The sequence below is a fragment of the Phalacrocorax aristotelis genome, chromosome 8 (assembly GCF_949628215.1).
Source record: "Phalacrocorax aristotelis chromosome 8, bGulAri2.1, whole genome shotgun sequence".
In the NCBI taxonomy this organism is placed as follows: domain Eukaryota; kingdom Metazoa; phylum Chordata; class Aves; order Suliformes; family Phalacrocoracidae; genus Phalacrocorax; species Phalacrocorax aristotelis.
The window spans coordinates 42,706,563-42,733,126 of record NC_134283.1 but is presented as its reverse complement, the minus strand read 5'-3'; the positions used below and the strand labels follow the sequence as shown (position 1 = coordinate 42,733,126).

At 45.6% G+C, this 26,564-nt stretch overlaps 1 long non-coding RNA gene across 1 annotated transcript; it reads right to left on the bottom strand.

Annotated features, from left to right (window-relative positions):
- Nucleotides 1-2,664: 2,664 nt before the first annotated feature.
- On the bottom strand, nucleotides 2,665-26,564 carry LOC142060775 (uncharacterized). Its single transcript, XR_012661911.1, has 3 exons — nucleotides 25,931-26,564; nucleotides 23,331-23,474; nucleotides 2,665-6,366 (listed from the first exon to the last, which is right to left on the bottom strand). It is a non-coding gene; the product is annotated as an uncharacterized LOC142060775 (long non-coding RNA).

The window sequence follows — 26,564 nt, the reverse complement described above, 5'->3', positions numbered from 1 at the left end:
TACATTCTCCTTGGCGGCCGTTCACTTGCACACCAGGAGCAGGAACCGTGCGTCGTCTTCGGGTCATGGCTCCACCTCGCAGGAACAGCTTTCATCACCTGGCCCCAGTGTTTCTCTGAGAGTTAAAAACATCAACCTGCTGGGACGTGTCTGCAGCCTCTTGAGGTGAAGGAAAGACCAGGGCTGGGGTGGAGCCACCCGTGTCACTGCAGTATTTCACAGGGTACAGCACTGATGAGGGCTCCTTGTTCCCACACTAGTTGCTTGTGCTGCTAGAGAAGGATGCACAGGCTGTGTGCTGCCTGGGTGCTCCTCTGCACCCACTCCAGGTCTTGCAAGAGCTGCCCTGGTACCCAGCCTCACCCGGTGCCACCGACCTCTGACGATGAGATATCGCACCTGGTGATGGTGCACTCCCAAGAAGGACGGGGTCCTCAGGCATTCTGAGGAGGGGGTGTCTGTGTACAGCTCCTAAACTTCATCTGGGTTTGGGTCTGGAGCTCAGGGTGCTCCTTTCCCATGTAAGGGTGCCTGCCAGGCTGGGTGCTACAGGGGTGATGTGTGGAGAAGCCTCCTCTGCAGATGCTGACCCAGTTTATGTGTAAGATAAGCCCTGAGCTGCACTGCACAGGGAGGAGCAGGCCACTTCTGGGAATTTTAGACATCTGGATAACTTTAATGTAGAAAACACAGATGTTTATAGATGCTCGCTGCAAGGTCAGGGAGGTTCGAAGATCATTGTTTCGTGCTTGGGCATCTAAGTCCTTTTGCAGATTTCTTGGCTCCACCATTTGCTTTTGCAATGGCAGAGGAATGATTTGACTTAGAGCAGCATACCAGCTGCTCAAGATAAATGGACTAGCTATGTCCACATGGAACAAATCTCTCTGTGCCTCACTTTCCTCCTAGTTAAAATGAACACATTAATAATTATAGAGGTGTTGGGAGGATCATTAATGTGTGGCCAAAGTCTCAGACTTATGTGTGCAGTTCCATAGGAGTTAAAAGTACTGTTCCTGTCAGTTTATCACTCACTACATTAAGCCAATTAATTCATGCCCTTTTAAAATGTTGACTGGCAGGTATTCTATGCCTAATATTAAATAATGCACATTATGATTATAGCCACAGTACTCCTTTTATTATTTTGCCTGAGAGCAGTTCTCATCCTTTGGTCCCCACTAGGACAAATAACATATAATGGGGATATTTCAACAAGAGGCAATGAGTGCAACTTCCTTGACCTGGATAAACAGCACCAGGCAAAAAACCCCCTCCAACAGCTCCGGTGAGTGCTGGGGGGACTGGAGTGGGGACAGACATAAGCCAGTTCCAAAGGGGAGCTTGGACTTAACACTATCCCTTCGCCATCTAGTTACAATACCGCCTTTTGCTTTAAAATAAGACTTAGATAGCGTATGTTCAAAATACTACCCATTAATTAGGTAAAAAAGCTAAGCCCTCCTTTCCTCCCCAGGTCCAGGGGAGCTGAAGGCACCAGCTTCCCCAGCACACAGCGAGAGGTGATTTACTGTAGCCCCAGCACAACGGGTATTTTCTGGGGCCACAGCACATAGACATGCCATTGATAATTCTGCCTTTGTTTTGATTGCTTCCAACTGGAGAATGAGTGAGACTTAATTGGCAGAAATGACCTCATTCCTGGCTTGATTAAGGTCTCCATATGTGTTTTATAAATAAAGTAGTCTTTTCAACTGTTTTATCACTTGGAGGTTTCAGCAGACTAAATATGATTTATGGTGTTTTGCCTCTTTCCCTGAATGGGAACCACTTCTGATCATCCACCCTTCCTGCAGCTGAGGACACTGGAACATCAAGAGCTGACGGGCGCATCGCCTGAGCTTGCTGGTGTTGCTGCCAAGGCTCTGGAGGTGGCCGGACACCATCCAAGCCCTCCCTGGGGTGTTCGCCCAGCCCGGAGCACGGCTGAGTAAAGGGTTTCCAGGGGGTTTGCATACAGTGGTTGGCAGCATCAGCTCCATCCGTGCGGCATGACTGAACAGGGCTGCACGCTGCTGTCTGCAATGGGCTCCTTCACGGCACGGCCGGGGCTTGCCCTGACAGCGCTCACAGGTGATGGTTGCGTTGGCTGCGAGCCGAATTCCCCTGCTCCCTTTCTTATTGTGTTATAATAAAGGAATAAAGCAAATATATGCATTAAATCAGGCTTTCACTCATCGGCTGGGCTGCAGTGTGTGGCCTCCTGAAGCACTGGGAAAGCCTTTTACAGCGGACCACCAAGGGGCATCTCGATCCTAGCAACGTTGCTGGATCATCCTCCTCCACACCTAACAGCAGTGGCTGAAGATGAGCTTCAGCACGGGACCTGCCATCTGCTTAGTCCTCCCAAATCCACCCAACGAGAAGCCAGAGTCAGAGGCGGAAAGATGAAGAGTGGTTGGATGATGCTAACCAGGTGCTAAACTGTGAAACCTGGAATAGTGCTTTTAAAAGAGATTGTTAGACAAACAGCAATGGGAAAAAAAGAATGAATAGGAATAAAATCAAGGCCTTGTGTGTCAAATACACTGCTTGCTCCCATCTACATTGTTTCATGTCTCTTTGTTTTCATGTAGCTGTGTTGCTTAAGCCAAGCTTTCAGAAATCATGAGCTCAGCTTAAAATTGGAGCCAAGAAATGTTTCATATCAGGTTCTTTTATTCTCTCTCTGAAGGTTGAACATTTTGCACTCACGTGCCTTTCAGGAAGGCTGGAAATGCATTAAATGAAAAAATGAAAGCTTAAGTTGTTAGGTTGAAAACTGATGGGAGCTCTAAATCACCAGTAAATACAGAGGACTCATGATAAAATGATGAGAATTGAAATACCGTTAGACATTTACAAAGATAAAGAGAAGAGGTATATTTAGTGGGATTCTTGTGTCTTAGCATTTGGTATTCTGAACTGCCTAGAGAGGAACATGCCGATTTCCTCGGATTACTTGATCATGGTTCACTGAGTTCAGGTTTTCTTTCCTTTCTTATTTTGCTGCTAATTCAGTAGCAGCGAATATTCTTGTGAATGAATTCATGCAGCTAAGCACATTTTTTGAGAGAAAGAATATCTTTTCTAAGAACGATCATTTCCTATCTGAGGTGCAGGGGAAAAAAAAAAGAAAAAGTTGGTTTTATATTATTGTTAGTTCTGAATTTTTAAAAAACAAGCAAAATAAGAAAGTTGGCCTGAAACAGCTGGATGTGAAATTCCAAAAAACAGAATTTGGGATTTTGCGCCAGACTGGATTCTGCTTGACAGCAAAGCAACAATTCAGAGCCAGCGCGGGAAGCAGCCCTGGAGGCCAAGGGAGGATTCGGTTGGGGTGCAGGACAGGCTGTTTCTGCTTTGCCCCCATAGGCTGCTCCAAATAATACCCCTGAAAAATGAGGTCTCCATCCTGTAATCAGGTCTGCCTTGAAAGGTGCTGCTCCCATCGCAACTCAGGCCACATATCTTTCAGGAACGGGGGTCCATAGCAAGGATTAATGGCACCGCGAGGGTGTTTTACAGCTGTCATACACAGAGGGACAGCGCAAGGAGTTTAATACCATTCCTCCTTGGGAAAACCCATTGGGGCAGGACAGCCCAACAGAGAAGCTTCTGCTCAGGTTCACCTGCAGGAGTACTAAGGCAACACAGCCAAAAATGAGACGTTACTATGTACTGTGTCTGCAGTGAAATGTAAATGTGGTGTTTCCCCTAATGGAAGAAAGGCAGAGGCACTACAGTCAGGTTTTCCACGTGCTTCTCGCCACAAGGCATGCAGGAGGGAGCCCGCTGACGTTGAATGAAATCCTTCCTTTGTGGCTGGCGGGGAGAGAAGTCCTGTGTTATTTCTGTGCTGACGGCATATCTCCAGGAAGGTTATTTTGGTTTTGGCTCTCCTTCCCTTAAAGGAATGGCACTACGTGAAAACCCAAGGTCCGCTCGTGACCAGAAGGTTTTTGGTTGGAGATGAAACGAAGCACGCTCCTGCCCTGCTGAGGTGGGAAGAGAAAAATATCTAGAAAAACCTCTTTTTGCCTCTTTTGGAAGTTACAACAGTAGCTTCAGCGGCAAACGTTTCGAGGCAACACTTGAAGATGTGTGCTTGTCTGGAACAGAATACCAGACACGACCAGAGTCCCAGCCGGATTTTTGTCTCTGCGTAGCAGGGCCTGTTGCCAGGGTGAGTAAGGGAGCTCTTCTCCTGAATACTACCACGGACACAGCTCTTCACAGATGTTCTTTCACCGAGGGCTGAAGCAACGTGCTGTTGTTTCCAAACAGGCTTTTCAGTGCTCTCCTGGACGCTCAGCCCAGGGAAGCACTGGTCCTGCCGGGTCAGGGCAGGCAGGTGTTTGCAGTGCGGGTCAGGGGCCGAGTCCTTCAGGTGGGGGACGATATGGCCAAGTGAAAAATTCCCTAAAAGTGCCAGTCCTCAGCAGTGCAGGGAGGCGAGGGGGTCTGGCACGAAGGGCACAAGCTCTTGGCTCTGGCTGCCCCGGGAGCCCCCATACCCTCCGCCGTTCCCAGCCTGCAAAAATACTTACCGTCCTCCCCCGTTTGGCAAAGGTTAACTGCTGGGGAGGTATAAGTACTATTGATTAAGTTTTGCTGGACAATTCGCATGCCTGTCCCATGTGGACCGGAGAAATATTCTTGCCCTCTCCTGTCCTTCATGTCGGAGCCACTCTTTATTCAGCCGATTTCTCGGGAGAAATCTGGGGAGAGGGAGTGTGCCTGCCAGAGATGTGAGCTGAATAACAATCGTTAAACCCCCCTCCTGCATCAGCTTGTGCTCCTGCTCCTGCTGTTCCATATTCTCTGTGGCAGAAACATTGGAAACAGATTTTCTGGGTGCAGAAAAAAGAAAAATTGAATGGCCGTCAAGATGCCAAACGACAGAACACATTTTCCTCGTGCAGATAACATTTCTGATTTTGCTAACGAACACCCAGGTTTCCCTGAAACCTCTAACCATCACAGAGTTTTTATAATAATGTTTGCATTAGGCTTCTGGTGGGCCAGGCTTTTGGAATTATATTCGAGCTTCCTTAGCTTTCAGCACCATTAAGCATATTTTAAAAACACATTAAAAGGAATATGTCAACTTGGTTTAGGCTGAAATTTACATTGGGAAAGGAAAAAAAAGTGGTCAAAAGGAAGAATTTTACAAAATACAAATGAAACGAGAGTCTTTTCATTAAAGGACAAAATAAAGAAAATATGTTATTCCAAAATAAGTTAATTTCTCTTTTTTTTTAACCTCTAGACCAGGCAACCCAAACACATTAACTTGGTGCTCGTGCACGAGGAAAACTAAATGAGCAGAACCCAAACTGCTCCAGGTGATGTGAAACAAAACTCCTTGTTTTTGGGAAACAAAGCAAAACGGGAACACCAAATACAAAAATATGTTAAGTATCACCAGAAGCACCTGCAAGTTTAAACAGAAACATTTAACTGAAATATGGTTTGTATCCTTGGCAAAGAATGTAGGAAAGTTTCCTTTTATTTTAACATTTCCATCAATTAAAAGACCCAGACTCTTCCCAAACTCCAGCCCGTAGCCTTCAACCTTCAGGGACTGTTACCAAGAAGCCCAAATTTTCAGTTCTTGCTGTGCAGAAAGATTCCTAAAACAAGGCTCTGCTCCTTTTGCCACCTTTTGTTTCTCTGAAAAATAGTATGTGCATTGTTTAAAGGCAAACTGGGAAAGCAGCGCTGGATGAAGCAGGAGGAGGAGAAAGGCCAGGAGCCAGATGCAGGGGCAGCATCCTGCAGGACAGCCGTGGTCCCCAGCCCACGCCTGGGATGGGCACCCTGACCTGGTGGGCTGAGCTGCTGTGTTGGAGCTCCGTGCGTGGGAAAGAAGGAGGTACATGAGGGGTGGGAGACCTTGGTAGACTCTCGGCTCTTGGTGCAGGCTGATGTCTTGGGTGGTTGTGTCTGGAGTTGTCCTCCCACCAGGTGCCATGCTCGGAGGAGACCCGTGTGCTTCACCGTTCTCCTCTCTCAGGAAATTATTGTGGGAAAGCCCATCTATTTTCCATGGCTCCTAGTCCTAACGGGCAGTCGTGATAGGAGAAGGGACAATGTTAATGACATTAATAATGGCACAAAGCCTACAAGAAGGCATCTAGAAGCCTTGCTGCATAATGAGCCCATGGCCTCCAAAACGCAAAGCCTCCTTGAAACTCATGATGCACCTTTGTGTGGCTGCTCTTTACATGATTTTTTTTTCTTTAAATCTAGCAACAACCGATGTAATAATTGATAAAAACATGTGCAGCATTGCTTCTTCTCTGCATAACGCCACTGTTTTTCTGTTGGCTTCAACACCAGTCAGGTCTTCCTTCTGGGCTGCTGTGAAAAGAGGAAAGGCAAGATGTAACCATCTAGCCCTGCTGTGGCTTTTCTTCTGCCTTTGACTTTTATAACAGCCATAGTCAACAGCTCCCTGTTTGCTACCCTTGTATGTGGCTTAATATGGAAAGCACAACACAGTCTGCCAGGCTCTGTGTGCTGCCGTGTATGGTGAATGGGAGTGACCTCCCCAAAGCTGAGGCGTAAATTCTTCTTTCTACATATAAGAGGCATAAAAAAGATAATAAGAAGCTCTGGCTCTCTCCTTGTTTGGGTCAGCAGTATAGGACTGCCCAGCTATAAACAGAGGAAAATGTGCTTTCGGGCAGGTAAGGAAGAAAGCAGCAGCTTACACTGACCTAGGGGAAAAGCAGCATTTTCCATGCAGAAAAGCCTGCAACTGGAAAATCACTTTGAAAGTATTAGAAAGGCAAGAATAAAATAATAACAGAGAAGATGGTATGTTAAAAGTCCCTAAATATGTATTTATCTAATCATAGAAAAGCAAGCTAAGTTTTAATATTTTATTATTATGAATATAATAATATAAATAATATAATAATTATACAATAATATAATATATTGTATAGTATATAGTTTAATATAAGAACACATTACATTAATAGTAAATTAAATTATTAATATATAACAGTTGCATATTATCAACATATATCTAATAAATAATATACATGCCGATGCTGCTGGGAAACAGATAATGCTGGAAAAAAAAAAGATAATAATGTTGGAATATAACTCAGAATTAGCACAAAATGTTTTTGTCTTAGGTCCGTTTAGAAATCTAACATGAACAGAGCATACATCTTAGGTCACCAGGCTGGGAATAACTGAGAGTGAGGAGACTGAGTATGGCACTGCTTGTTCAGATTTCGACGTGCACCCTTCCTGACTCGCCTTTGAGAGGGACCCAAGGTGGGGGCGACGCCGGACGGCTGTGTCGGCTGCGTGGGTCAACACGGACGGGTCGACAGGCTGCTGCTATTCCCCAGTTTGCTTTTGAATTGTGAGGCAATGTCCTGTCCTGTTTGTTGAGGCTGTGGTTGTTGGAAAAAGCTGAGAAGGAGAGAGGACGCCTCCCTTCCTCAGTGATGCCCTGACCCCCCCAGCCTGGCAGGGGCTGAGCACAGAGGGGGCAGCTGCGGGTCCAGAAACACTGCCCGAGCGGCCAAGAAATGAGTATTTTAAAAAGCTGACATATTTTTCTTAGGGAGGAGAAAATCAGGTATCTCCAGAGATATAATTTTGAAATTTTATTTTAGTAGCTTAAATAGCTTGATTTGAACTTTCATCCAAATTTCAGCAAAATTTTTTTCTCCTGATATATGAATCTACCCACCAAACTGCAGCCGGAGGGAGGGGTTTTGTATGGTGCTGTAGCATTAGAAACCTTTGTCCATGGGGTAAAGAAGAAGAACTTAAAATATATTCATCCCCGTGTGTTTACACAGCAGACCCTAACAGTTCCAAGGGGGCATTTAGAATTAATCGGGAGAGTGCTCTCTGCTGTAAGAGGTCCTTAAATACGTATTTCCCTGACCCAGGCTTTGGGCGCCACTTTGGTGGATGTCCCCAAGAGCACCGTGACCGTGTTGGACCTGGCTATAGCAGCATCCTTTCTGCACCCAAACCCTGCACTGCCAATAACCAGTGGCTTCGCCAGCCGAAGAGGCTTGGAGGCTTTTTGCCCATTTCCACCCGTAACTTCACCAGCGATGGCTTCATTGCCGAAAGATCTCCAGGTTCACCTCAGGAAAAATTTCCCCCCAGCCTTCAGAAGTGGCTTTTGTAGCTAAATCCTGGAATCTTTAAAGAGAACTGGGGTAATTTCCTATTTCAGGGCTGGTTTTGACTGAGAATTGTCCCAAGTAACCCTTGCTGGTTGGATTTGGACCGCAGCTGTCAAACCAGCAGCATTGGGTTTTGCAGCCTGTTTGTGCGGGTGGAAAAGGTGCAAAGTCTGTGGGTAGGGGTGAATTCAGCCCCTTGTCCCCACTGGGACAAGGAGGCTCCTTGTCTGTGTTCATGGTCCCTTTGAGTGGAAGGGGATGGACAGCACCGTGTGGGTTGCCGGGGCAGGTGTTACCTGAACTGAGAAGATAAACTTTGTTAAAGTGACAATGTGAACATCTGCCTGTATCACATACAAGTATTACACGCGTTCACATGATACAGAAATTATTTTGCAGCTTTGGTCCAGACTTGTTCTGCACAACTAAAATCCAAACTGAGTTAACGCCATGCTACGGAGTCTGTAAAGAAATCTTTGGTGTGACCTTTATTGAGGACTCTGCTCTCTGGGAAAAATGTGTTCTGCAACAAAGTGGTTAAATCAAAATAACAAGGGTGATTTATCTAGTAGCTTTCCCTGGCTATACTCAAGGGGGGCATATCTACCTATTTGTCAAATCATTGACAATAGCCTATTTCTTTCTTCCTACCCGTTTGCTTTATTAAAGAAACACTTGACCTACCTGTCATATCAAACTGCTTCCTTTATCCAAAACAGAATAATATAGACATTTCCCTTAAGGGATTCCTGATGCAAATATATAAGGACAGGTTGCCAATTTGTTGAGTGTATTAGGGTATAGAAAACTGTCAAGGGAAACAGCTGTAATACAGACTGTTCTAACAAGCTCATTTTTCTTTTTTTTCGGTGGTACTTTAGGTCTCTCTTTAGTTTATATTATACGATTTGTATGTTACGATTTTTATGGACAGCTGTCAGCTGCAACCCGTCTCTTTTTCACTCTGGAAAAAAAAAGGAAACCTTCTGATTCCCAGCCATTGCTCTGATCTATTGTTTCGCCTTTGACAGTAACCGCTGTGAACCCTTCAGCTGCACATAGCCGTGAAGAAAGTTATGGGGTAGGGGAAGGAAAAGAGCAGCAAAGCTTGTGATGGAGAAGAGAAGGCTCTGACCGTGATTTAAAAGGCATGTATTTTCACATGAAGCCACTTAAATATATGGTGACATTTCCCATTTTCACCTGTCTGCTCCTATGTTGCAGAAAGCACTCGCTGTCTTGCCCTCGAAGAGTGGTTTGGGCAGTAAGTCAATTCTGAAATGATGCAGAAAGGTCCAAATGTGGCGCTTTGCACAACCAAGCTTTGCTGTGGCTGAGGGCTATAAATGGGAGCCAAGCTGCAGGAATTCAGGCTTCCCAGCGGCACGGTGGTTAATCCTGAGCCACTCAGTCCCCAGCACTGGTTTTGGTGCACAGGTCCAAAACGTCGCCGGCTTTCCAGCAAGGCGTTTTGGTGATGTTGTACAGACCCCCATCAGTTTCCAAGTGAAATCCATAATTTTCAGCAACTGGAATCTCCTGAGACCAGAAAAGATTAAGAGCCAAATCCATATAATTAGAGGTCTACTTTGACTCGTGGACAAGGCAAAGGCTGTGCTACAAGAACAAAGAGTAGATTAAAGATGTTAGTCCTGTTTCACTTTGGCTGCTGCTCCACTAAAATCAGTGGGGTTACCCAAGGGATTAATTAGTCAATTTATCCTTGTTTGCATAAAGGATGACATAGATCATCAGCTGAAAAAAAGTGACTCAGCAGGACAGAGCAAAATTTCAGGCAGTGCAAGTCAGGGCAAGAGGGGAGAGAATTAACCCTGTCTGGACCGAGGTCACAGCTCGGGCTGATCCCGTTGCTGTCGCGGAGCATCGTGCCTACTGTGTGCCTCTAACCGGTGACCTGCGATGAGAGGTGACCACGGACTTCTGCATCGCCAATAAAAGTCGGCTCACCCCAAGCAAACGTCTTTAAAGGGTTGTACAAATATTTGGGTAGAGAAGAAAAGGAGCACTGGGGTCACCGCGTGAAAGGGTGCACAGCAATAGTCTGGTATTTCCCCTTGGTCTGAACTTCTGCCCTGCTCCTGCTTAACAACCCAGCAACATGTCCTTACACCCAGCCATGGGCTCCTCTTCTCAAAGGTGTGAAAAAGAGATTCCTAATCCTGTCTTTTAATGTGGGAGCACCCAAAAGAAGATAAAGAGCAGCAGGTGGCATCCTGGTCCTGCTGAAACCCTGGGGAGTATTCCTCGTGCCCCTCTTCAGGGCCAGGAGCTCACCCATATGTTAAATATTGGCACTGTGGAAGGAGGGAGGTCTGGTGGGCTGGTGTCTCTGCTGTGGTCCAGGCTGCCAGTGCCTTTAGGGGGCATTTTGTTGGCACACGGCGTATGAAGGAAAGCACTTGGAGATGGCACTGTGATTGCAGGGTATATCCAGAGATGAGAAGTTCCTAAAAGCACTGACTCTGCCTTTAGGAAAGGGCTGGATAGTTTGAAGTCATTGATAGACTTTCTATAGCAGACACTATCTGAGCCAGAAACGAAACATTACCACCAAAGTTTAACAAAGTGGAAACAGCAAAAAATACCTGCCTGTTCCCTTGGGATGCTGCAGAGAGCAGGGGAGAGGGTCTGTCAGACACTGCTTTTCTGTTCTGGTTTTGTAAATACACATACCCAATGAGCATTTTCTGAGAGAAGTGAAAATATTGCCTCCGTTTTGTACATGTTTTGAATCTGCAATGCATTTCCTGGGGCCAATCTGTAGCTCAGACATAGCGAGAGATGCACATATTGCTGGGACTGGAGTGGAGCCAAAAGCTTCTCCTTTTTTACCCTGCCACTGACACATATGATGACACTTAATGATCTCTTGTCTAAATAGTGATGCACTTGAATACCCAGGGGGGTGGCACGGAGGTGAATGCATTAATGGTCACGGTATATTTGGTCCATCCAAATCCCTCGGTGCAGCCTTGCGTCTGCGGAGCACTTGCTTGCAGCATGTTCTGAAACTGGGGGGCAGCAGGACAAGTCAGAGCAACCCCAGTGAGGGATGGGGGGGGGGGGGCTGCAGCACAGCCACAGGGACCAGAAACAGCAGCAGCAACTAAATGGTGATCAAATATTGTCCTAGGAGCTGCTCGCCCAAGTCATGTGAGCTACCCAGTGGGCCAGATCCCCTGGAACAAACCCAGTATGTTCCAGCGAGGATCTGAGTCACAGGTCCTGGGGAGTAACTGTTAATTAGCATTAGACAACTGTTTCCTGGGGGAAGTTTGAAAAACAAGTATGTCTCAATCATGCTTTTGAAAAGCCACGTCTTGCCAACAGAGGGGATTTTTAACACTTTATCTCAAAGGGCTTCCAGGTATGAGTGCCCGAAATGTTCAGGCAACATTGGTGTAAACAGATTGATTTGGGGATTTTGTATTTTGGAGGGAAATAGTTCAAATATTGCAGCATCCTCAGCAAAATCACACCAGGCGCTGCTTATATTGAAAAGTATCTCATTTGGTTTTAATTCATTGTGTACCATGAGGTTACAGCCTGTTTTGGTTCCTGCTTGCTTTTTAGCTGCTTTCTGTTACTTTTCCTTTTTTTTCTTTTTTTTTTTTTTTTCTTTTTTTTTTTTCCCCCGGAGTTTGTGAATTGCAAGGTCAAGCTAAAGTCAAGCTTTACCAGTTCAGTGATGAAATGCAAGCAGATGTGGCTGTTTCATGTGACACTGCGCCCGCCCCGTCACGCTGGGGCCCGTGGGTGGTGCCTGGCACCCCGGACCATGTCCATTCCCCCGCAGGTCAGCGTTGCCAGTTCTCCGATTCGATTTCAAAGCGGGTGCCAGGCTGGCTGCTGTTCAGCCCAGGAGGGCAACCAGGGGAATTGCTTTAAACTTCAGCGCCTGCACAGAGTGCGGTGCCCACAGCTGCTGTTTGCTTGGCCTTGGGAAGGAGCGCAAGCAGGTGACTGAGGGTTTGTGACGGTGTTTTGCTTCATAACATTTTGTTGCATCAGTCTAATTTCCTGGGGACATCAGGCTCTGCCAGCTACGTGGTACCAAACTGACAATTATGGAGAGCTTCCCCTGGCTCCATTGCTTTTTGCAGATCTATTCATTCGCTCTCTGCATCTCTCGTATGGTTTGTAAATGATAATCACTTGGTATTGAGTAGGATGGACTCTCCAACCTGAAATAAAAGTAAACTATCTTGCCCAGCCCCAGGCTGCTGCTGAAACCAATGATGCTTTTTCACAGTGGTGATCATGCTGCTCATTACTGTAATCGCTTGTGTCCATTCGTCTCTTCCCACCCACGAAATAAAACACTGATTCCCATGACGTTAAGCGCATGGCTCAGAGCAAAGTGCCCAGGCATGCTGGAAGGACGGCATCGGCCATTCCTCCTGGGACTCCTGCCCTTCCCTCCAGCCATCTCTTGCTCAGGGCATTGCTCTGCATTTGATGGTCATCGTTGGATTTCAGCACCGTGGTGCAGATCATCCAGAATCTAATCCTGAGTTTGCCTCTAGATATAGAAATAAAAGCACAACCCTCTTCCACAGGGCAGGATAGGGTTGGCAGAGAGGATTCCCCTCACTCAGCACATCCTGCACTGCAGGTCTGGGTCACTCGGTGCTTTTCATTTGTAGGTTTGAAAAACTCATTAAGCTCTTCTGCACTAGACTGGTAAAGAGCTGGATCTTGCTGGTTTACGTTCATGACCCCATGGTGTGCAGTGAAGCTGCAGTAATTTGAAATATTTCTCTTGGTTGTCTTGCTGGAGTTGTTCGTTATCCAGGCAGAAAACATACATAAGGTTGTTCTCTTTTGGGGTGATGGTGAGAAACACAAGGATAGAAGCACGGCTGAGAATTAATGAATTTCTAAAGAAATTTGAGGTTATGCCTTGGAAATTTTTCATCTCTTGGCTGTGTACACAGGGCTCTGTTGCCTGTTCACAGAACAGCATGTAAAGCTTTGTATCAATGAAAACTATCCAAGCAACGCAATGCAGCGTATTCCTCCCTCAGAAAAATCACAACCAGACAATATTTTTCTACCTACTTTCAGCCTTACATTTTTCCAGGTCCAGGACAAAACTTTTTTTCAATGTTAGCTAAGAGACATATTCCCAGAAGGCTGCCAAACCCCAAAATCTTCTGAGAATTTGAAGTAACCTTTAAGTAGAGAAAAAAGGGGGCAGAGGCTGGAGCCCTTGCTTCGGTCAGCAGGGATGCTGCGAAGCCAGCCTGCTTTCCTCGCCGCAGCGCTCTCCCCGGTGTTTCTCTCCAAAGCCATTCCTTGATGTTGCTTTGTTTCTATTAGGATTAGGGTGACCCACTTAGTGGTCTCGGAGAAAACGCTGTTTGAGTCTGAGGGACGGTTACGTACGCAGGGCAGGAACGACGGTGTCCCACGTTTCAGGAACATCGCGGTTTTCTCGCCGAGATGCGTGGAGCTGGAGCCGCTTCCAGACATGTGTTTGTAATTTCTTGTTTGGTCTGCCTCAGTTCTGAGAAATGGTGCATTTTTTGATTTTCCTGCTGAAAGAGTTTCACACTTTCAGATACTGGCATTTGATTATTTTTGATAATAACCACGGTAGTACAATTCTAACTTCCAGATTGCTTTCCAGTGTGACACTAAACAGCCACCCATCTCCAAGGCTGAAGAAATTCACACGTGCATTTGATTTTTTTTTTCCTTACGGAGGTGCAAAGAAGTGTAAAATGCTTGCCACCAAAAAAATTAAAAAAAAGAAGAAAAAAAATCACATTTCTCATTCCTCCATTTAGGGCAATGTCTGCGTGAGCCTGTTAAAGTAAATACAAGGGGATCTATCAAGAACAGAGTGGCTCCAGTTCTTTCTTTTATCATCTCCATACACTAGTTATCTGCCTGAGTAATTTTTAGAAACTTTGTTCGATGAAGAGCTGTATTTGTCAAGCGTGTGCACGATTTAAGGGAGAGTTGCTGGACTTCGGAAGGAAAATTACTGGGAATTCTTGCCCAGAGATAACATAATATGAAAATGACAGAAAAGAACAGACTAGCATTTCTATCGCCCTTTTTCCCTGCCTACTAATGCTTTTGATTCTCATTATTTCTCAAATGCCAAGAGTAAAAACTCTCCAGAGTACCAATTAGCTGTGCCCAGTCTGGATACGACTGCTCTCATCCAGGACATGTTTTGAGATGCTGAAGCGCTCTTTGGGAAAAGGCAATTTGTGTGCAGCTACGTTTGGTATTTTTCAAGGATTTCATCTTCTTGGGAAATAGAGGTGGACTCGTATTTAATTTAATTTAAACCAAAGCTTTTTATTAATTGACTTTAAAGATAACCAATTACCATAAATGGGAACCTGGGATCAATGTTTGCAGATCATTTTTATCTGCCTCAATTATATTTTATTAGGGGTTATATTTTTTTCAAAAAAGAGTAAGTGGCACTTTGAATTTACTTTTGAATGAGCTTCCTGCCTTCTCTACAACCTTTTCTGTCTGCTTTTGCATTATTTTAAAGTTAGACAGTTGAACAATCTCAGTGATGGAATTTATTAGTGTGCAACTATGGTTTTTTACATTTCTGTTGCTTAAGCATATTGCAATTTAAGGGGCGTTTTTTTTTTTTTAATTTCAAACAACAAACGTAGATAATTTAATGGTTAAAATAATAACATTTTGGGTTACAGCTCACGGCTGATTCGGGTCAGGATTGCTGCGATATCAGTGGCACCGCGCGTGGTTAATAGGCGCTGATAGAGGTACGTTAGTTATGCCGAAGCTCAGCCTTTCCCCTGCATTAATTGCTGCCGGCAGCCCTCTCCCGAGGTAGTGCTCTCCCTGCTTTGGAGATTAGGAAGCAGATCTGCTAAGACCGATGCTTTACTCACATGAATAGTTCCATTGAGTCCAACATGGCTATTACGTGAGTTAAGTTCAATAATATATTAAATCTTTGCAGGGCCTAAGGCAACTTGGAGGAGGTTATTTAAGAACTCTGCCCTAGCTTTTTGCTTTGGCCACAAAACCATCCTTGTCAGAGCCCGCTGCTTTCCCACTCCTAATTCTGTGTCTTGTGCAGTATTTTGCCCCATTCCTCGTGCAGACGCGGCACCTCTCGTGAGCATCCTGCCCCTTTCTGTCGCTCCCTCCCTTGCCCGAGCGCAGCCTCCCCTCCACAGCCCTTTGCATCTCTCCAGCCCATCTGTATTCTCTTCAAGTTTGTTTTTCAGTGCTGTGATGGGAGCAAACAAACAAACAAACAAAAAACCCAGAGGAGCAGCTTCCACTGCCCCTCCACAGCCAAAATAGATCCGGCTTTCATAAAATTGCAATACAGGCAAAAGCAATAGAGGGAGCTGCTGCGGATGGCTGGCATCCAGCAAAGCACTAAGAGCTGTACTCGCCTAATCCCCGGCAGCGATCTCCCCCACAGCTCTACCATTTAGAATTCCTTGAAATGGATAAAAAAGAAAAATGGGGGGGGGGGGGGGGGGCGGGAAGCAAGAGCCTCAATAAGATTTCTTTGGATCAATATTTAAAGTGCGGGAAAAATTAAGAGAGAAAGATATTTGCAAAATTCAAAAATATTTTCTTAGCTTTAGCGTAAATATTTGTAGAGAAAGCAATTATTGTGCATAAGAATTTTCTGCTGTCCCTGTTTCAGTGCTTTCAGTGAAATGATTGCTTTTTTGGCCTACCCCTGAATAACTAAGTAGAGGTGATTAAAAACCTTCAAGCCCTTCAAATGTATTGTAATGCAACTATTTTTGAAAGCAGATTTAATATCAGGACGCTATTTATATTACCCGAGAGCTAACATTTCAGAGACTACACCAATACATCAATGCCTGATGCAAAGCAGATTGCACTGAAGATGTACAAATGTACACAAGAAGAAAACTGCTTATATTTAATAAAGAACCGAGATATAAACATATTTTAATACAATGGCAGAAATGGCTTTGAAACCCCCGGGTTCCTACTGGTTTGCTCCATCTACCTCCCTGATGTTTCTCTTCCGTATCCTGCGTGCGGCGGGGAGGGGCAAATGCAGGACTGATGTTTCCCTCAGCACTTCTGCGCACATCAGGCTTATTTTTATACTGAAATGCATTTTTGCTCCCACGTTCCTGCTGCCCATCCCAGGGCTGCACGCGGCCCTCGTGCTGCCTCTCACCTCCTGCCCTCACCCCTAGCCCTGGGCACATCCTCCCTGTCCTGGGATTTCTTGAGGGGTCCCCGCAGGCTCCCAAAATGCTATCCTTGAGCTCTTCTTGTCCCCGGACTCCTGCCAGGGCACTTGCTGGAGCATCAGTTGTGTATAAAGACCGTGCAGCGCCAGGCTCTGGTGGGTGGGGTGGGAAGGGGTGGCTGCAGGGTTCTGGTCCCAGAGCCTAGAAACTGCTTTGAGGCTGAAGGGAAGAGCAGGCAGGTAGCAAAGACGAGGCAGAGGGGTCATTCAGGCTGCTGTCAGCACCCAGCACTGGGGGGTTCCTACCTCCAGGCTAGTTTCTGGGCCCTGAAGGGACTGGTTACCTTTATGGTAGAGAGTGGAAAACGTTCCCTTTTTATACAAATATTTAATTCCCCTTGGTCTGTACAGAAATTGATGGCTTTAGGGGTTTAAGGCCACCAGATCCAGCCTGGCGGTCCTCCTCGTGGCTGTCCCCATTGCCACAATTCATGTCCATGGCACAGCAGAAGGCTGAGACCAGACTAAAACCTCTCTGCTGTGCTTTTACCTCTTTTGCATCTCACTGCTGTGCTCCTGCTGCCTCTGCACTGGGCATTTATACTCAGCTGCCTTTATCTGAGATAACCAAAGACACAGAAACCTTCTGGTCTCCCTGCTAAAACCTTCCACGCTCAGCCCAAGGCAAGGGTCAGAGGCTGCAGAGCCCAGCCTAGCAGAGCTGAGCTGAGGCAAGCTGGGGCTGGGCAGCCCAGCAGCTGGCTGCAGCTGGCTCCCCACCGTGCAGCCCCCATGGCTGAGCTTGGGACATGCATGTTTTCTCCCTTGTCTGCACTCCTCTTTCCAGGGAAGTCCACCCACTCCTTTCCTCCTTCTCTGCCTTTGATGGTTCATCCGTATTTTGCTACCAGCAGTAGCCTCCTGTTCTTCCCAGAAACCTTCTCCTCTCTATTAGGTCCGCTCCCACCCCCCACCCCACCCCCCCGCCCCAAGTTTAACCACAGCAGTGCCCTATGGCCCCAGGAAAATTTCACAATTCCCTCTCCTTTGGCCATGAATACTCTGTCTGTATCAACTCCCTCTTTATTTTGCACATTGCTCCATCTCTACGTGGCCAAGCAGTGAATCAGCCATCACTTCCCCCACCTCTGCCCCCCATCACTTCCCCCATCTCTGCCCCCCATCACTGCCCCCATCTCTGTCCCCCACCACTGCCCCCATCACTGCTCCCCATCTCTGTACCCCCTCTTCCATAGGTGCTCTGGCACGAGCATCCCGTCCTTGCCCCCAACACCCCAGCTGTGCCCCGAAGAGCGGTGGAGACCTCTAAAGCTGGTCCAAAGCAAACCCCTTCAGCCACCCAACGTGCGGGGTGTTCAAGCACATGCCTGGAGGGCACAGACATGAATGTCCCAAAGCCATATGGCCAATGCCACCTCTCCCAGGACAGGCGGATTTTGCTCAGGGAGCGGCGTGGGTGCTGGCAGAACCCTCTGGCCCTTGTCATCTCCTGCCGTGAAGATATTATTAAAGGCATTAATATTTCAGCTGATTTCCAGCGTGGGTTCCCTTCGTGCCACCTGGTGGACAAAGGGGACATTTTCCCCGTTTTATTTTATAGAAGATGAAGAAGCACCTGGGAAAGTTCATTTTCAGTGGGGAATCTGGCAGAGCATCACCCGATTTAAATTTCATGCCATGAGAAATGTGATCCTGCGATATCACGTACCCCAGGGTGAGCCCCAAACCGCCCCAGCGTTGATCAAATATCTATTCCTTGCTCATTGCTGATGTTTATGCATAGTACTGCTTTTTAAATGTAAGTAACAACTGTTCAAGAAAACTCAATTCCTATAATCACCTTAACAAGCAAATAACGTTTCCCCTCCCTGAGCTGCGGACAAATGAATACTTTTATTTAGGTTTGAGCAACTGCTTTCTGCCTTCTTAACAAATATGCAGTTTGAATCCCTCCTGTGGCCAGTCACGGGCAGGCTGTGAGGGATGGGAGTGCTGGTAAAATGTCCATGGAAATAGAAAAATTTAAGTAAATAATAGTGGATGTTCCTGGCAAGCGTTGTTTTTTTTCAATTTATGAACACAAACATTGCATGAGAAACTTGGTTCTGAGAGATATTTTCGTTTGAGGATTAGAAGTAAATCCCTGAATTGAGGTGCTTAATGAAATGAACCAAAATGGCTTTTATTCTCAAATCCCTGCAAGAACTGCCCAAACCGAGCTGCGAAATAGCTTCAAATCATGAATAAATAGCGATAAAAACGGCAACGTGCTCAGAGCACATTTCAGAACAGCGCAAGATGTTGCTAGCTGGTGAGGAAATTCATTGTTCAGAGTTTTCTCCCACTATTAACAATTTCACATCCCTCTACTTTAATCCTCCAGGAGAAATCCTACCTTTAGTGAAGTCAATGGAAATTTTAGCAGCGATTTGACTTGGGCCAGGATTTTGTCCCAAATCTTTTCATAAACTCAACCAAAAGGCTACACAAAAATATGTAACACGGACAAAAATCACGGCCAGCAGCTGTTGGTAGCTAACGCCGGGGATAACACGGGACAGTGCGAAGCAACGCTGCAGAAAATGAAGAATTTCTTTGTGTACATAGCCTGAAATCTCTGCGGGCAGAACGAAGCTGAAATTTGGCTACAGCCCTCTGACTGATACCCTGAATGCTGCAAAAAGACTACCACAAAATCCCTCTGCCTACAATTAGCTTGCACCGCGATTTTATATCTCACTTAAAGACGATGTCTTCATAATATCCCGTGTAATCTTTCGGGGCAGTAACTCTTCTTCCCCAGGACATTTAATTCAGCCACCCAAAGCCCTGGCTTTGTTTTTCTATAAAGAAGGGAAAAATGAGCACAAATTAAAAATAGTTTGACTTCAGAATAAGGAAAATCGTATGTTTTACTTGGAAAAGAAACTAATTGCTTTTATTTTCTTCAGTGGCAAAACCCATATAACTTAGACTGTCCAGAAAGGGAAAGCTTTTCATTTTCTAGGGAAACAACCTCCTTCCCTCTCAAAGATTCAATTTTCACTGACTCAGAGTAACTTGCCCTGAGATCAAACAAAATATTTTAGTTCATCTCAGACTTTTAAAAACTGTCTGCAGTAGTATTTAAAAAAAATCCGACTAGTAAAAAAATAATTAAAAAATTAATCTTGAACATGTTTCACCAAAAAAAAAAATGCAGAAACAAAGACTGTAGGCTTTCCTCACCCTCATTAATTTGTTTCCCCCCCACCCCGGAAATTTTTGTTTAGTAAAATGTTTGCTCCAAAAGCTGTCGGAAGACTTAACTCCGGGGCCGGAGCTGCTCTGCGGGGAAGCAGCGGGTGCCTGGCGCTGGTGCCTGCTGCACGGCTGCGGCGGTGACAGCACCCGTGCTGGGGACAAGAGCCACCTTCATCCTTGGACCTCACCAGCCTGGTGTGCCCAGCCAGGGACGTCGCTGCCCGGGGAGCTGGGGATGGAGGGGATTTGGGCAGTGAGCTGGGATGGGATGTGGGAGGCGGCGGAGGGAGAGGGTCAGGAGTGACAGGGGACATTTTTGGGGTGGGGGAGCACAAGCGGCTTAAGCCGGCTTTATCAGCATGTTATAAAACGGCAATCAGCAGGGCTGAGATTTGGCAATCAGTCAATACCGGCTCAAAAACAACCTGGAGAAATGAACCTGGGACCCACTTAAGGTGACCTTTGGAAGGAAGAAAAACAAGTTTAAAAGAAAACAAATGTTTCACAGTGGTGTTTTAAACAGCACTGTTTAACTGAGGGTGTGTAAGGACATTTTTCCTCTGTGTGTGGGAACTCTGTGTGCCTGGAGCTCTGTGGTGGCACGACACGCTTGTGGCCCTCGGCCGGGCACGGATGCCCCACCTGCCTATATAGGGGACCCATTGGCTCCTGGGGAGCTCCCCGATGCCTCCAGCACAGCTGGGCAAAGCTGCTTCACCCTTTCCTGGGACAATCCAGGGGCACGTGCTAACGAAGAGGCAGCTTAAGCCTCCCCTATTTATTCTCTTCTCAGATGAAAGCAGCCCATAACACAGGTCGATGTTCAGAGGTAGTTAGCACGGCTGTTGAAATCCCAACCAAGTTTAGTCTTGGGTTTGCTTTCCAGTTTGAGGTCAGCTTGTCGTCCTGTGGGAACATGGCAATTGCACGAGGCCATTGCACAACACGGTTTGGGAGCAGTGGCTGATTTTCACCGCCTCGACCGCCCCATCTGCTGCCCCAGGACTGAATTCCCCATGAAACCCCAGTTCCCCCAGCTCTCAACCAGAAGCTGCCTATTTCTTTCCCCCAAACTGGCCCACTAGCAAAAACGCAACAGTCTGAAACCAACTGCCCTTCGAACGCCGGATATGAAGCCCTGCTTCTGCCCAGAATCTCCCTAAAAACCTAACAAGGAATATGCGAAATGTCTGAAGGAGCTGAAATCGCCCAGCCACGGATGGCGTGTAGCAGCCCTGCTGAGATATCTGGTTTCTGTTATGTGTTTCTTTTCCTTGCATTATCTGTATTAGAACTTATAAAATGGATGATTTGTATCAGCTGTCCTGCTTTGTTGTTATTGCCATGTTCTGCTAAAATGATAACGAACTGCTTGTCCCAAATCTTCCCCTCCCACAAAATATCCCAGCTATGTGAAATAAAAGATGCCATTTTATTACAGAGCTGAACAAAACATTATAAGAGGCAAAATGAAGGGCCTGAGAGGGGTACGACTCCAGGGAAGTGGAGGAAAAGCTGGTGGAGATGATGGTCACAGGGAACAAAAAAAGCAAAAGCAACTGTCAGCTTGGAAATTATTTGTCATTTTGCAACCTCAGTCAGGAGCCTCATACCTCCCCCCATTGCAGCACAGCCCAGGACACTTGGACTTGAGAGGACAATGTCCAGCTTTCATAGGGGATTTCACACTAAGGAATTTTGGGGAGAATTTATAATTTGCTTTATGAATCTGGAAGCATCTGGTTTACCTGAATTTCCAGGTGCTGGGTGAAATGAATCCTCTAATGTACCTAATTTCATGTGGTCATGGGGAGTGGGGTATTTTGGATCTGCTCACCAAAATGGGTGTTTCTGATCCTTCCCTGGTGAGCCTCGGCCAAGTCATGGGAATGGGCAGGCGTCTGCTGTCATGCATTTCTATACAGTAATTCCCTCCCTCCTGAACAGGGAATTTTTTTCTGCACCATCTGCTGATGAGATTTTTCAGAAGAAAGACAGCAGAGTCTGCATTTGTGTGTCTGTGAGCAGAAAACCCTCTCCGTGGGTGATTCATCGGATCAACAGCCGTGGTTCCCAGGCTACAGGAGCCCCTGTGCAAACACACGCTGTGGTGGATCGCGTCCTGATTTCAATGAAAATTACACCACAGATCATAAGGTTATATACCCCTTTGGTCTGGCTCCTCCACCAAAATTTTATGGTGTCCTCTTCTTTGTTAAACCACAGTTTCCCTCAAAATATTTAAAGGTGTTTATATCCCCTCCTCACTTTATTTCTCCTTTCCACCCCTTGTCTTGTGAGGTTGGTGCAAGCAAATATGATCTGGGCTTTACAGACTACAGAAAGGAGGCAGAGCTGAAGTGATTTATCGTTAAAGGAGCTGAGGTCAGATCCAGACCTACAGCTCAGGAGAAGCTGTGAATACTGCTCCTCTGCCCAAGCTGTTGAGCCAGACCCTTTTTAGCTTTGGTAGTCCCACTGCAGGACCAGTTTTGGAAAGGACTTATCGTATGAGTTGCAAATACCGTGACATTTCAGCTGAAATCTCATCGAGCAAGTCTACTTTTCAGAGGAAATATTATGGAACTTAACAACTTAACACTTCAACAGTGATAAAAACGTATTTGTCTTTTATACAGAAAAGGGCTGACAGCCAAATTCTGTAATTGAGAATACTTCCTTAAATATATAACACCGAATGAGCTGCAAAAGGGTCAATTCAGATTTTTATGAAAACAAGCAAAAGTGACTGTTCTGTTTATATTATATACGCCTGGAGCGCGGGCATCCCTTCTCATTCCTGTCTTTGGAGGTGACGCGAACTGTCACAGGACTTACAGAAAGAGCTGGAATGTTTGGGTGAAAAGTATAGGCAGAAATTTATTTCAAGACAATAAAAGTAATAATTTATCATCAGAAAAAGTGCCAGGGTCAGAACTTTCGTTGGCACTTCAGTGAGGCTACACCAAACTGCATCGGTGGGAGAGAGGGTGTTAGTGAGTATTATTTTAAGTGGCCTGGCTAAAGAATAGCTCCTTGCATGGCCTTGCAGCAGATTATTAATTATTATTTAAAAACTCAGTAAAGCTTTTGTTTTTCCATCTTTCTGTTCTCAGCAAAAATGTACCTCATTATAGACCTATTATGGCCCTTCTGCAAACAGAAGGCGATACGTTTTCCACTTTAATCAGACGTTCTCATTTGCATCTAACTTCCTGATGAACATTACTGACTTCAAAGGATTAAAATTCCTAATTCTGGTCCAACAAGAAAATTGTTTTGTTCAGACGATCAGAATGAGAATAAAAACTTTCTCTTTTTGCTTTGTCCCCACCTTTTCTGTATATTTTAGAAAAGTCTTGCTTGGTAGATAATTTGGAAACGCTTGTTGCAATCTCATTAGCAGAGTCAAGCGCTAAATGCCCCAGTAGAATAAAAACCTAGTAAAAGACATGGTTTATAACCATTTCTTTTTGCAGCTGTTTGAAAATAACCCACACATCTGTTTATAGTGATTATTGCTTTGCTGATGACATCCATTTATTTTCTTTCCCCTAAATGCCAATGTTCCTAAGCAGCAGCAAGGGTGTCCCCTTCCAGCTCATTTCAGGAGAGTCAAGACCAAATTTTCCATTAAAGAAAATTGGGAATTGTTCCTTTGCAGCCATGCTGCTGCCTACCTGGTGAACTGCTGGTCCAAAAAGTCCTGGTTTTCCTCGCTACAGAGGAACATTGCAAGGAGGTGGTGGAATTTGAAACGAAAACTGCTTGCGGGTCAGCTGGGAATTGCTCTGCAAATTTGTCTTCAGTTGTTGACAGACTCCCTGGATTACAAAGGCAGAGGCAGAGAGAAGAAACGCTGCTTAATCCCAAATGCAAAGCACAGGTGGAAACTATCCAATAAAATAGGGTTTGGGGGGGTTGGTTGGAAAATTCTGTTTCATCAAATTGCAATTGTTTTTGCATGAACATGTTCATTTAAAAAAAAAAATTTTGCTAGGAAGGTTTTTCAAATCCAGGGTGTAGTTTTCTGCCAAGGCTGGAAAAAGCAAGGACTGTCATTCTTCCTGCACAACAGCCCGTCCAAACCACCCGCCAATGTCATTTCCCAGAGATAAGGGCACTCAGATTTCAGAATTTTCCTCTGCCCCTATTTTTCCCTTGAAAAGTGCCAACCAAACTTGGCATCTTTGGGCTGGAACCAAAGGTCAAGCCCTGATTTCCTCCAAGAAGCACAATTGCTTTGCAGCCAACCCCGTTGGGAGAGGTGCATCGAACAACAGGGATTAAAATTTCATGCCTGATCATATGGTTCAAAATAAAGAAGGTTTACTTATTTCCCTTTGCTCTTTCCACTAAGAATGCCTCCCGGCAAAGTACCCTGTGTTTGAATTTTAGATCAAAACAGTTGCTGTGCTTCCAAAGCCTGCCTGCAGCACGGTGGCTCAGCCATGCTTGCGAACAGAAGGGAGGCCAAAGGAGAAAACTCTTTTGAGACACAAGTCAGAGCGGGGAGGGAGCAGAATAAAAGCTACTGCTGGAAAATCCATTCCAGAGGATGGGATTTGACATCCCACAGCTGCCAAGCAGACTTTATGTGTGGCAATGGGTGTTGTCTCCCATGCAGAGCGAGAGGCGGGAGAACATGTGGCTGCGAAGGCGAGCCAAAGGCGGGGGAGAGCTTTCTGCAAGGATGCTCATGCGTTGACTTGCTCCTTGCTCTGTCACTGCAATACACGACAGCGCTGCCTTCAAGAGAAGCTGTCCTAGACCCAAAAGGCTGGTCAACCCTCCACGACACCCAGGTCCTGTGTTTTGAAGCCTCCGTGTGCGGGAGGGGTGCAGGACAGGCAGTTTTGGGGAGCAACAGAAATAAACTGCATGATTCAATACAACAACAGGGATGGAGGGGAGTAGAGGCTGTTACCTAGGGTCAGGCTGGCCATCGGTTTTCATGCCCTTTACAGGGAAATAGTAGCATCAGATAATTTATTGGGTCTTCCAGGTGACAGCAGCAGAAGGGGAGGCGGTTCTGGTCCTGCATGGGCAGAGGCGGTCACAGCTGAGCTTGCTGGGTTTAATCGCAGTCCAGATCTCCCCCTTGCACCCCTCTAAGCTGGTCCTGCTCCTCCCTCTGCCTCCCATTTCCTCGGAGAGGTTTTCTTCATGTGCTGCTCACTGTAAGCCTTGCCTTCGCAAGGGCAACGTGCCTTGTGTTTTGATTGACTAATGAGCTGGGGAGGAATGTTTTCAGGAGGGATTTTTCCCTTTGGTGCTTAAAGGGAGCCAAATTATTGGATAAAATTGTAACACTGGATGTGAACATCAGTCCATATTCCAACTCACTGCTGAACCCTTCACTGTTGCCATTTGTCTGTCTGTCTCCGGGGGGTTGAAGGACTTTCTAGAGCTGCTGTAGGATGAAGCAGGGCAAAAGCAAATTTGCTTTTGTGATGAGAAGATCCTGTCAAGGGGTATCTGGCCATCAGCTATTTGAATAGCGCAAGCTGCACATTTCATGGTGCCCTGAACTCCATTCCAGGTGGTATACTACAAATTGTTTATATGAAGATTTATTAATTTTGAAGCCATTGGATGGATGGCGGCTGTCCAATTAGGAAAATGGAAAACACAAATAAAGAAATAACTAGGAAACTGCAGGTACAATGTGCCCAGAGACATCTGGCAAACGCTTGTCCCCAGTGCCCAAACTTCTCAACAAGGTGCTCACACCCTGGTGTCAACTCTTGACCACTCTCAACAAATTTGTTCCCTGCCATTCCCTCTGAGCCATTCTTTGTTCACTTTCTTAAAAAACAGCATTCTATGTATCATCTTTGCCATTGGATTTTTTTCTTCTTTTTTTTTTTTGGTTGTCTTTATTGTGGCCATCATGAGAACATCTGCCCTAGGTTAGATGTAACAGCAGATGCAGCTCTTCTGCCCTCCAATGCCACTGTAGCATCCCAGAAAACGTGTATACCTCATTCTTTTTTATAACATAAATTAAAAAAGCAACAATGGATGCTTAGGGATACTACCTCAGGAAAGGCCAAGTAACAATAATATTCAGAGATCTATTGAGAGGAGCATTATCCACAATCTATTTAAATTTCAAAAATAAGTTGAAATGGTGCAAGCCACTCCGCGGCTTCTCCTTATTTTGGCAATAGAATTATGGCAGCATCCAGTTTTCCAGCAGTATTTCCATTTCCCATCACCACCACGCATGCAAAACAATGACCAAACATTTTAAAAGCAAAAATCCCCCAGCACTTACCAAAGAAAAGATGTTTAACAAACGTTTGGGGTCCACCGAAGTGGGGAGAGCAACAGCACAGGCATGTCCCAGCCCAACCTGCCTTTCCAGGAACGCAGGTTTTCTGCAAAATTGCCCTCCCCGCCTCAGGGCAACACCCCCGGTACCTCTTGTCCTGCCCTACTCCACGATTATTGTGTGCACAGATGAATGGCACAGACCTGTGTGCTGGGATGTTATTGCTGGATAAAGCTAATAAAACATTTGACTCACTGCAAGGAAGCTTTCCCATCCCACTACATGCCTGATCTTCAGGGTTACCCGCGTTTGCCTCCTCACCTTTGCATTGTATGATGTTATTCTAACCTCTTTCATCTTTGGCTTTTGGCAGTCTTTTCTGCTTTAAATATATAGTTATCTTAAGTTGAGCAAGATGTTTCAGGCTACAATAACTGGCTGATGTTTTAAATTGAAATCTCCTAATATGCATTCAATTTACATGTACTAAGGCTCTCATTCAATCTGAAATACCAACCAAGTATAAAATAATAGTGACACTTGACATTTTCACAGAGATTTACAACTTCAAAGGGCTCTACAATATAAACGAACTCTCTCTGTATTTATGGGATGGGTAAACAAATACTATTAAGAT